Genomic DNA, 11,640 nt, shown 5'->3' with positions numbered 1-11,640 from the left:
GTTGCCTGTACAGGGCAAAGACTTTACTTGCAAGGTCGAGGGAGTAGCATGGGCCAGCAGCTAGATGCGAACACGGGTGGTGAAACGGTGTCTTCACGAATGTTTTGCAAAACACTAAAGTTCACAGAGATTCTTCCTGGCAGATGGATCTTGCTGGCTGTTAGATGGCAAAATCCTAACTAACAACTGGGGGACAGCAGCACGTGTTCGACTGTCCCCACCCAAGCCTTGAACGGTCACTACGCTCCGCTTCCGAGTGTCCTGCGGCTCCTTGCTCGGCCCCGTTGTCCGTCCGGCACCGGGAGCCGTGGCTGCCGTGGGAGCCTGCGTCCCGCCGGGCTGATCCGAGCCCTGCGCGGAAGAGCAGCTCCGGCTTGCGGCGGCGGCAGCCCGTGCTCAGGTGCAGCGAGCGCTGCACATGGGCTGCTGCGTTTGCTGCAGCGCTCCTGAGGGGGCAGAGGGGTGTGTTCCCGTTGTGCCTGTTCTGCTTCGCTCCTGTCAAGCCTCTTCTCTCATTACTCTTGCCTTGAGCTGTCTCAGGCCCGGAGGCGAAGGGCTCTGTAGACTTGCCCTTGAGAGATGTGGAGTCCTTGGAGAGTGGCTGTGCAAGGGAAGCACTGCCGTGGGCTGAATTAAGGCTGTTTCAGGCTGCACAGCTCTGAGCTAATCTCCCAGAGGCAGAGACATTACTCACCAATCAGGAATGTGTCTGTATTTTTCCTAATGAGAACAAAACATTTTATCCCTGTTCATTAGCAGAGAGTTAGGGTGTAGTGTTGCTATGCCAACAGACCCCTCTCCTCTGCAGACGCACTGGGGGTGTCCTCCATGCCATGGTTAGAAGGGTGAATGGGAAGGCTCACTCAGGAAAGAAAAAGATCCCATTGTTTTCCCAGGGCTGCCTGGACTTTGTGCAGCTGGCCAGACCTTGCCTCCTCAAGGGGAAGGGAACCACAGCAGGAGTCAAGTGCAGCACAGATTTAATTTATTGGAAAAATAGTCTTTGCATTTCATGTTATGTTGTTTTTTCCAGCTTGAGGCACACTCTTCAGTAAGAGAAATGAAGGTGTCTCAACGTTCCCAAGAGTCCAAATGGTAAGCAAAATGCGCCGGGAGTCAGCACTGGGACACCCGTTGACTGCCGCCCACTGGGCGCCTCGGTGTTCCTGATCATCTCGCTTTGTGCAGACAGTGTAATGTTGGGCAGCCTCTTGGTGCTACTGTGTAGAACCCACCAGAAGTGTACCAACTGTGATCAGTTGGACAAGGGGGTTCCCACATACACGTGATCCATGGGAAAGGATGGGTGGCAATATGTGAGGGTATGAAGTCATTCCCTTTATGCTGACCCCTGTAAAGGAGGGAGGCCGTCCCTTCAGCTGGAGTACTAATCTGCAGAGTTCTTCTCTAAGTAGATGCATTTGATTCAGTGGTTGTCTGTATCTTTTCTCCTCCATGTTTGTCCTCCTCAGTAGCTGCCCCTCTTCCTGAGGGACCAGCTGGGATCCGTGGACTGCAGAGGTGCCCAAGCTGTCTCACCGTACACCTCTTGCCAGAGTCCTCTCTGCACCTCTGGTGATACACTTTTCTCTCTGTTGCAATATGACAAAGAGCTTTTAAATTTTGAATTTGCTAGAGAAGGGAATGGGTTTAACCTACAGACAGTATTTTTCAGAGACCTCAAGATTAGCAAAGTTTCAAAAATGAAAGAAAGGTACTCTCTGACCACGAGGTATTGCCAAAATTGGGCCAGCAAGTGTGGTCAAATCTGCAGACAGCTTCTTGGAGTCGGGGGTGATATTCGTATCTGGCTGCCAGTAGGCATGCAATGTGATGAGCTGCTTTGTGCTGCCAGAGCTTAGTGTTGACAGCTATAGACCCTTGAAGAAATGTCTGCCTGAAGCTGAGTTTTCATTTCAGGCTGCTTCCTGTTAAACAGGATAGCTGCAACTCCTGTTTCAGTTAGCCTGGCAAAACACACTGAGTGAATGTGTGGAATCTGAATACTGGAATTTGAATATCAAATGTAGGGTGGTACAGCAGAAATCTTGGACAGAATGAGCTGCTAGAGATCTGCAGATCTGCGTGAACTTCTGGTTGGGGAATGAAACCCTGGCACCTGGACATTGGGTGCTGATTTAGGTGAGTCATCAAGTATTGCAGTAGAGATGAATATCATGTCAGAGCCCTGGGAGTTCAGGAGTCCTTCTATCAGAAGGATGGAGGAAATCTGCTTGCTGGACATGTTGCTGTAGCAGTAGGAGGGTTCAGCAGAAATAAAAGCAATGAAGAAAGCCAGGGAGAAACCCTACTCCAGGCTGCATGTATGCTGCCTGTTTGGTTTCAGTTTGGCAGTAAAGCTGGATTAAAGTCTTAGATGTTAAAGAGCAGGCTTTGGGAAAAATCTATTTTGAACTAGAGCCTCCAAGAATAAATCCTGAGTACACATAACACATGTACGAAGGTTGGGGAGTCTGGTTTCCTCAGCTTTGCATTGGCGCTGGGTGGTTCAAGTAAAACCACTAAATCAAAGCTGTTTGAAATAGGGAATGAGTAAGTACTTGAGATTATTTGAATTCAGGCCAATTTCTTTTGGATCCATGCTTTCAGGGTACATAAAAATAAAGGACTGCAGAAAGGACAGAGGTCTGTGTACTTGCCTGTATGCTGTATTTGAGAGATCTAGCTGATTCTGTCCAGATCCCATTGAAAGAGTGCTCCAGCAGAAGTGCCCTAGAGAAAATGTTTTTTAGTACCTGTAAGTGCAAAAGATCATGGCTGAACAAAGTTCTGAAACGTGAGTTATGATTATTATCCAAGTCACTATCTACTTCATTCTTGTGCAGCAGCAGTTCTCCTGGGAGAGTGTCTGTTACTTTGCCCTCCCATTTGGTCCCTATGCTGTTTAAAGAGGAGAGAAGATGTTTTGTGCGCTGCTTACTTTCTGTGGAGCACCTCTTCTCCTTCTGAATAACAATAAATGTGTCACTGTTGCACTGCTCTGAGTGTGAGTCAGGAATCCTTCAGGAGAAACCCCTCACTTTGCCGGGGGTGTGGAGGAGGAATTTTCCAAATATGGGGAATGTAATGGTGCATTTTGGCTGCAGATCTTTCTCATTGCTTCCTGTGCCTGGCAAGCTGCTCTCTGTATGGTGTGCTCTCTGCAAAGTGGTCAGAATAGTGGAGGGTTTGTATGTCTGGATCTGGGACCACAGCTTCCTTCATCCGTGACATGATGCCTCTGCATAGCTACCTTAAACTGCTGCTTCAGTTCAAAATGTGACGTTCCTGTGAAAGACAAGTCCAAATTGCAAATTGCTGTCTGGTCTTGCATCTTGTTTTGAAATCCTGTTCTCCAGATGTCTTCCACTGCCAGCTGAGCTTTTCTATTAGACATATAAGCTCCATTTGTTTAATTGCTTAACCTTATAACAGCTAGATTTTTGTTTTAGTAGCATCTGAGCTTCTTTTAGTGGAAAAGTAGTACAGCTGTGCATATATCCACAATGGGATGAAGAATAAAATTCCAAATCTATTAATACTGTTTGCTTTTGAAATCACTGCAGGTGTAATACCAGTGACCAGGTGGGTACCTATGTGAAAATAACCTCTCTTTTTTTTTTTTTTTTTTTTTTGTCATTCTAGGTGCAGTGTTTGTGTAACTTCCAGAGCTGGTATAGCTTGATGTCATCAAAGATGTGGACAGCTCTACTGAGCTGAGTTCTTGCAACTCGCCTGCTAGGAAAAGCCAGTGTTTTGCCCATCTGATGCAGTGGAAGAGGTGGGAATAGCTGGGTTGAACTGTACTAGAGGAACCTTGGGTCCTATATAGCGCTCAGTCACTGTGAGAAGGGGGTTCCCCTTTGCTCAGAACCAGTAATAGGCTGTGGGGTGAGGTTTTCCTTCTGCCTGTCAATGGACAATGATTCAAAGCCTCAAATCATGAGACAAGCTTTTATTTATTAAATTAAAAAAAAAAGGAAGAAGAAGGAGGGGGAAACTAGTTAACATTAAGTAATCTAACTCTAGGTAATGTCTGTTCTCTTTTGAATTCTGTTTTTGGTTTCAGTGGCCACATTTGTTTATTCTAGTTACGTTTCTGCATCTTAAATACTTGTTCAACTCTCAATATGGAAACTGGCAATGGTTATTGAAAAGCCAGATGTTTCAGCCTGACAGAAAAGATTAGATTACTTAGTGAATTGGGCATGTGTAAGTAGTGGGTTTAAGTCAAGTCCTACATCAGATGATCAAGAATGTAGGTCATAATTAGGAAGGAATACTACATTTATGGACCAAAAAAATGACTTGGGGATTTTGGGGGAGTTGAGGTAAAATAATGTGTTTAAACCCAAATATAATTCTTATATGACTCTGCAGAAGAACAATGCCTAGTAAAGGTAGAGATGTTGCTGTTTTATGTGGTATCTGGAAATCAGTGAATACTATGTCTATATTTGACGGGGGGAGGTTGATAGATTCAATTGTTCACAAAGAGCATATATAACAGAATAATACTCTAGCAAGCAAACTTTGTAGTAAGGGTCATATACTCAGTTTAGCTTGCCCTGATGAACGATTACAAATATATTATTTGTATTTTCAAAGTATGAATATGGAGAGAGTTTTTGAAAAATGCACCTTATTCTAGAAGAAGAAGGTGTAGCTGGATGCTGTGGCTTAAAAGTAAATCTAAAACGTTAGGGTGCATATTTTAACAGACTTTAGCAATTCTTTATAGCAAGTGAAGAATCTGCATTTGAAATTAATAAAACTAGCTTCTCCAACTTATTTAGATTTTTTTTTTCCAATTTAAGGAAAGTTGTTGTATCTCAAGCAGGGTATCTTCAGTTACTCAGAATGGAACAGCAGCAACAATGATCAAAGGTGAGGAGTATCTTCCATACAAAGAGCAACTGAATAAACTAGGACTCCTCAGCCTGAGCAGAGATAAGTAGTAGATACCTTCAAAATCTTGAATGACATGGAAAGGTTAGAGGGGAAACAACTCTTCCATTACAGGTATGAATAGGTATTGAATGAAACCTATCTATAGTAAGCTTAAAAACAAATAAAACTTAGTCTTTGATGTGTGCAGTTAACCTGCCAAGCTTCTTGCCACAGGATGTTGTGAATGCCAAACATCTGTGTGTATTTCAGGGCGCAGGGCAGTTCTATAGACGAAGCAACTGTTCAAAGTTGCTAAATGCATAGAAACCACCTCTGTCTCAAGAAATCCCTGTGCTGCCCATTGCTGAAGTTTGGGGAAGTATTCAAGGAAGTGAAGTGCTATTATGTGCTTACTTTGTTCTTAAGATTCCAGGCTATTGCCAGAGCCAGAACAACTGTGATCTGTGGTTTGTTAGTAAAAGGTGGGTGGGTAGAAACTTCTGAAAAGTGAAGGTGGCACAGCTGTGGTGCAAGTTGCTTCTGTGCTGCTTGTGGTGTGCTGCACATGCCTATTACTTGCTCAAAGCATTGCTTGTGGGCTATTGAAAACTTCAGACTTGACTTGAGTTTGAAGAGAGGTGGACAGTGTATTTCAGGATACTGTGCAGCTAGGTAGGAAGGGCAGTGTGAAGACTAATATTCTGAGCACAGAAGCTGAGTTTCACTCTTCTGTTGCAGAATATATTGTGATTTTAAATATAGTTGTGCCTTTTAGTATAGAGACTGTCTTCCTGCTGATATCCTAAATCTTCTCTGTGTGGATTGCCCCCCTTTAAAAAGATGTTTCTTGCATTGTTAAATTGTAGTAGACTACAATTTAATTTGACCTAAAATAGGTGATACACGGTTGTGTAAACAATGCAATCCCTGTTCCAAAGAGTGTTCAGTCTAAAAATGCCAAGGTGAGGTCATAGGTGAGGCCAGGCTCTTCAGAAGCACTCAAAACAGTGGTCTTGTTTAGACAGGACCTAAAATATTTTAAAATAATTAGAAAATAGGACCTACCTCTGGATGCTTCACCCTTGAAAGTCAGGACTTGCACTTGGTTTTAGGTGCTTATCCAAATCTACAGAGAACAGAATAGAGAATGGCCCTGTTCCTTTGAACTCTTGTTTCTCTTTGGGGACCAGAACAATGCTGAGTTACCTGTCTTTCCATCTGTAGGGAGCGTGGCCTCTGCTGTTGGATGTTGTTCCTCTTTTCCCATTTGTTGACTAGCTTTGCTGCTTTAGGGAATGGCTATGCAAAACTGCCTGGTAGCAGAGGTAAGACTAGAGGTTTATTCTTGGAGGTATGCCCCTATGACTGAAAACAGTCGTGCTGATGTACTTTGAGAAATTACAGCTCCTCTGTGAAGACAGAGAAATCAGCATGTCTGCATCCCCTATTCTGCAGCGGACTGGCTGAGAAGTCATGTACTCAGATTATAGATAGGAGGGATAAGGTTGCACTTTGAGAAGGGGAGATTGAGACAAGAAGCCGGGTGGAGTACAGACAGGATTAGGACTAGGATTATATTGGAGAAGACTGGGAGTAAGTGGAATGGGTTTAAGTATGTAATAAAGGACAGTATCTGCCATCACAAGTGCTTTGTCTGGTTCCCCTAAGCAATCCAAACCTAGTGGTAACCTGTTACTTCTAGCCCAGACTGCTATAGCTTCAGTGACTAAGGTCTGCACTGAATCCAAAGACTTCAGTCCTGTGACAAACTTAGATGTCACTGTTCATGGTAAACAGTGGAATCTGGTTTTTAGTCTGTCCTAAAAATTGTAAAAAAAAAAAACCCAAAAAACAAAAAAAGTATTAATCATATATTGTTATATATGTATAGCAGTGCTCTTTGAATTGTGTTCCTTCATCAGTTTTTTCATAGTGATCTTGCCTCACTTGTGCAATACAGGCCCATGCTAATACCAAATCAGGGTTGTACACTGAAGGCACAGGATGCTTACTTCATCTCCTGCAGTTTAAGACTACTGTCAAGGCAGTCAAATGCTACCAGAGGGTTGAATTCTGTTCCTCCTCTGCGGAGTTCCTGATGGATGCTGGCAAAGTTGCATAAACCAACCCTTTCACAGATGACTGATTGCGTGCTCTTCAGATGTATCTTGAGACCATGGCAAATGGACTACAGCTGTGAGTCCTCAGCACTTTGCAAATCCTATCCAGTGGGATTTGTGCTATATAAAGTCTTGTATCATAAAACATTGAAGAAAGAGGTAATTGTCACCTTAAAATAAGCACTCTCCTCTCTGTGCCTCAACTCTTCATTTGTAAAATAGGCATAAACCTAATTCCTTCTTCCCATCAGCGGTCACTGAATGACATTCATTGAGCAGTCAAGTGCTATCATGCTTAGGGCCATAAGGAAGCATGTGGCAGTTAATGCTTCTGAGTAGTGTGGGTTGACTGGTGCATTGTGAAGAAGGCTTGAAGTTGTGCTGCCTCAAGTGTAAAGTACAATATTGAGCTGGAACTAGTTCAGTGATGGATATTTCTGTGCCAAAGGAGATAAACTCCCTTAGAGGAATACGGCAGGGTGATGCGGTTTTCAAGAATGCAACTTCATTATAGATATTTTTAATTCTTCAGTGTTTGATTTTCTTCTTTAACATAATCTTGTTTGCATTTGTTTGCAAGTGTGTATTTGACTTGCTTGATGTGTCCTTGGCTAAACTAAATGACTATGCTAACTTTTGTTTCCTTCCTGTTGATTGCTGTGTTATCAGCTTAACACATTGCATCCATTTAGTCAGCTCTTTGATGCAAAAAGCTATGTCTCTGTATCAAAACAGAAGTTTTATCAGTGCTAAGTAGCAATGGCAAAATTCCTTCCCCAGTGGGTCCTGCTGAGGACTCAATGCCACACCATTTAGAGAGCATCTTTCCTGTTGCATTCTGTTTTTCAGTTGTTGCTTTCATTAGTAGTTACGTGTTCCAGCAATGACTCCCTCTCAGTCTGTTCCTGTCAGTGGGTGCTGGACATATCTGCCATTTTCCAGGTAGTCTGTCAAGATCATAAACAGTCTTTAGCCTGTGCAGTCTCTTCCGTTGCTAGCTATTCTGTGATTTCAACTAGTGTTTCCCACTAAGCCCTGAGAAGGTTTAATTTAAAATATTTTACATTGCTGGACTTGTACCAGCCTCATTCTGAGGTTTGCATTAGGTAGCTGATTGCCATTCAATTTAGTCATTTTATGTCCCTCTTGAGTGCTGTCTGAGCAGCGTGTTTTTGTAGTTCTTGATTAGTTACCAATGTTGTGGCCATACTTAGCATTTTCCTTTCCTAGAGGAAGACAGCCTTTGCTATAAGGAGTATAGAGCTTAAAATGACAGAGCAAGGGTGTGCAGACTTGGGACAGTCTGCAAACTGTGGACACCAGAGGCTCTGGTGTATCCATCCAATCTGAATGTGCATACATCTTTGTTCCCCTTGCCAGCTTCTCTGCTCCAGCCAGCCGGTCCCTCCCAGAAAAGAGCAGCCACTTGAAAGCAAAACAAATAACAGGCCAGAGGCTGATAGAGCTGGCTGGTGAGAGGGATGTTCACAAGGCGGGGGGGCATGTCCAGAGAAGAGCAGCTCTGGTGCCGGTAGTGTGGACATTACTCATCTGCCCTAGTAGTGTCTGCAGGTTGCAAAGAGTCCAGCTTGCTGTTGCTCATCAGCGCAACTTGCTTTTGTTTTCTCAGGCCTAATCTCTGTGCATCTATATCTTGGTTCTTGTGGTTTTTGGTTACCTTCTTTCCATTTTTGAGTTTTTGGACCTAGGGACTTCTGAGGTATTGTGGAAGGTGAATCATAGCTTTCTCGAAAGGACGTCAATGGTCTTTGCAAGGAGTCCAGTCCATGAAGTATTGAGACATAGAGCTTTGGGAGATTTTTTGCTATAAGGCCACCTCGGGTGGAACAGATGAACGGGGGGGCCTGACTGCCTAACTTGCTGCAGGCACTTGAGCTGTTCACATTGATATATGGATTGCTCTTTCCAATAGAAATAAATTGGTGGCTTGTTACTCAAGCTTCAGTGTGGCTTTTATTTTAACCACTCTTGTTTGTTCTTGTTTGTTGTCTGCAGCTCGGCTGAGTTCTGTTGCTGACAGCTCTGACAGGCAGAGCTGTCAGGTCTGCGCTGAGTGAGGAACCTCACAGAGGGGCAGCTATATGCTACCCTAACAAACAGTGGCACAATAACTACTGGGAAAGTTAAAGCTTAATTTGATCAACATGTAGGGTGGGAGACCACAGTAGTTTGATAAAACCCATGATCTGAAGCCAAGGGGAATAAGTGGAGAATAAGGGCTTCTCTGCAGTCCATGTTTGTTTTTGGATTATCTTGAATGTGATAAATAGACTGTTAGAATAAAACCATCTTGTACCCATGTAACTTCCTTACTTTTCTGCTCCCTTATCCCTAAACAGTTGATGTCTCAGGGCCCATCAGCTGCCCTAATTAGGAACTGTTCTGTGGCAGGATATGGATCTGTCACTGTTTTGATTGAACACTGTTCTGTTCCTGGTAGTCATCTTCCTGTTGTTCCTAACAAACTGCTGTAGATCTGGTTTTCCTGTCTTCTGGAAGTTTTTGCTCAGGGTTCACCTGATAAGATAGCACTCCCTCGAAATGCCACCAGTCAGCCAGTTACACCAGCTGCAATTCCTACTTGTAGCAGTTTGCATTCCCAGACTAGCATCACAGTTTATGCAGCAGGCCTGTTAGTACATCTCTGTGGCCCTAGAATGAAGGTCTGGGCTTCCCTGAGAGGCAAGGGGAAGAGCCAGTCAGTCCTGTCCAGCCAGTGACTGGCAGACTGCAGAGGTGCGAGAGGAGCAAGCCAAATGGAGAACAGCCTCAGTCAAAACTCTTTTCAGATTCAGAGCTGCCAGGAAGAGGTAACTGGTTCTTAACCGTGGGGTATTCAGGACAGCACCAAAAAGCCTTCTCAGCCCTAAACAGGACCAGGAGTTAACAAGATGACTGGAGAACTCTAGCCCCAGATGATCTATTTTCCAAGTACAAATCTTCCAGTTTTCTAGTTTCTGCTTCCTTTGTTGCTTGATTTTTGTTTTTGTCCCTTTTCACTCCAGATTATAGAGGGAGAAGAGTATATATTAAAAGCATTGCATGATAGCTCGTGTACTATAGCAGTCTTTCCACCTCTGTCTGTGTAAAACTTGGTGCTATGGACTTTATCCTTTCTATGATATATTGTTTAAAAATTAGTCTAGAAACACTTGAGAATGTGTTAAAGCTTGTATGCCTTCATGACGATGTTTGAATCAAGTCTTCCATGCTGAATTTTTATACAGATTTACAGTGCACATTCAGCTGATCTGTAGGTCTTTTAAAAGAATCTGATACAGTGCTTTGGCACGGTGGCCGTAGGGAAAGTGATATTTCTGTGCTACCTGTTCTTGGAGATTGATATATCTAACTTGCAGATTAGCGTATTCTTTGGGAGCAGGCACCATCTCCTGAAAAACCTGGGGGTTTTGAATCAGGATACTGTCTCCAACAGCTTATGGAAACATACTGTCCTGTCTACATACCCCCTTTGCCCAAGTACTTCTCCCAACCTCTGCATTTTCATCAAACAAAACATCAAGATGGCAGCAGCGCAGGGCTTCTATCTGAGAGAAAGGCAAAGCGTGAAATAGCCTGTGATCTTCAATATTGAACAGAGGAATGCCCTATGGAAAATACTAAGTAGACAAAAATTCATTGTTCCTCTCTTGCAGGTCAGATGGGATGATCATGTCTGGTGCTGACTTTTCTGCCACCTTATGCTTGCTGCTTTATCAGTCTCATTTAGTAATGAACATTTCTAATTGACTGTAAATCATGAATATTTTTCAAAATGTGAGTTAGAACAAGAGCTTCCAAGCATGTGCGATGTCTGGGATGTGACATTGTAGGGCAGAAGGGAATGCTGCGTTGCTGCCTCTAGCCTGTGGCTCCTCAACTACGTGTGTCTTCAGTACTCCAGGGATGGCTCTTGCACAGCTCTATTTAGTGCTGCATTTGAGAGTCCTGGGTAGCTGGGCAGATCCTGAGCTGGTTGGGGAGGTCGGTGGTCGGGGCTGTTGAGGGTGCTGTGAAGCTGCTCCTGGCTCTCTCGTCTGCACTCGGCTTGTTCCCTTTTCTGCAGTAGTGCTGTGGGAGCCCGGGAGCTTGTGTGCTTTCTACACATTATACCCGATTCATGGAGGTCCCCAGACTTTCTGAATGACATGCTGTTTTGCTCTCTATTCTTGGCTTTATGAAAGCTTTGGTATCGGCTTGTGAAGGTGGTAGGAGAAAATGTCTGGCCACCCCAAACTGGATTGTTATCTAGCAGACCTGTGTAACCTAATTACCAGAATATTTAGCCTGTTAGTTTATAGCCGGCTACTGTAACTCTTCCAGGCTTAGGTTCTAATTAATGAAAGGTTATTTGATCCCAGCTTTGTTTCTGATAATGCTTTAAAATGAGCTGAGTAATACAAGATAAAATGTACCCAAACTTGATTTGAAGGCAACCCCCAAGCAGATTGTGGTAGTGACATGCAGTTTTGTTCATTTTGCTATCTCTTCTGGGTGAGAGGCAGTAAGTGCTGTACGTGTGGTCCACCTGTACTGGATGGGGATATCCGAAGCTTGAACCTGCCCCCCATATGAAGTAGAGGAAGGGAAAAATCATCTCAACTATTTG

General features: G+C 43.7%; 1 protein-coding gene across 2 annotated transcripts in view; it reads left to right on the top strand.

The window, feature by feature from the left end:
* The first annotated feature begins 1,055 nt into the window (after positions 1 to 1,055).
* PLXNB1 (plexin B1) overlaps positions 1,056 to 11,640 on the top strand; it is a 66,857-nt gene continuing 56,272 nt past the window's right edge. Inside the window, exon 1 of one of the 2 annotated variants that reach the window (XM_062585962.1) lies at positions 1,056 to 1,095. The gene's annotated coding sequence lies outside the window, so the exon portion shown is untranslated. The remainder of the gene's footprint in view (positions 1,096 to 11,640) is intronic. The other variant, XM_062585961.1, reaches the window with a different exon arrangement.

The sequence above is a fragment of the Rhea pennata genome, chromosome 12 (assembly GCF_028389875.1).
Source record: "Rhea pennata isolate bPtePen1 chromosome 12, bPtePen1.pri, whole genome shotgun sequence".
Taxonomy (NCBI): domain Eukaryota; kingdom Metazoa; phylum Chordata; class Aves; order Rheiformes; family Rheidae; genus Rhea; species Rhea pennata.
Note: the sequence above shows the minus strand (reverse complement) of the source record. Positions and strands in the feature narration are given on the sequence as shown.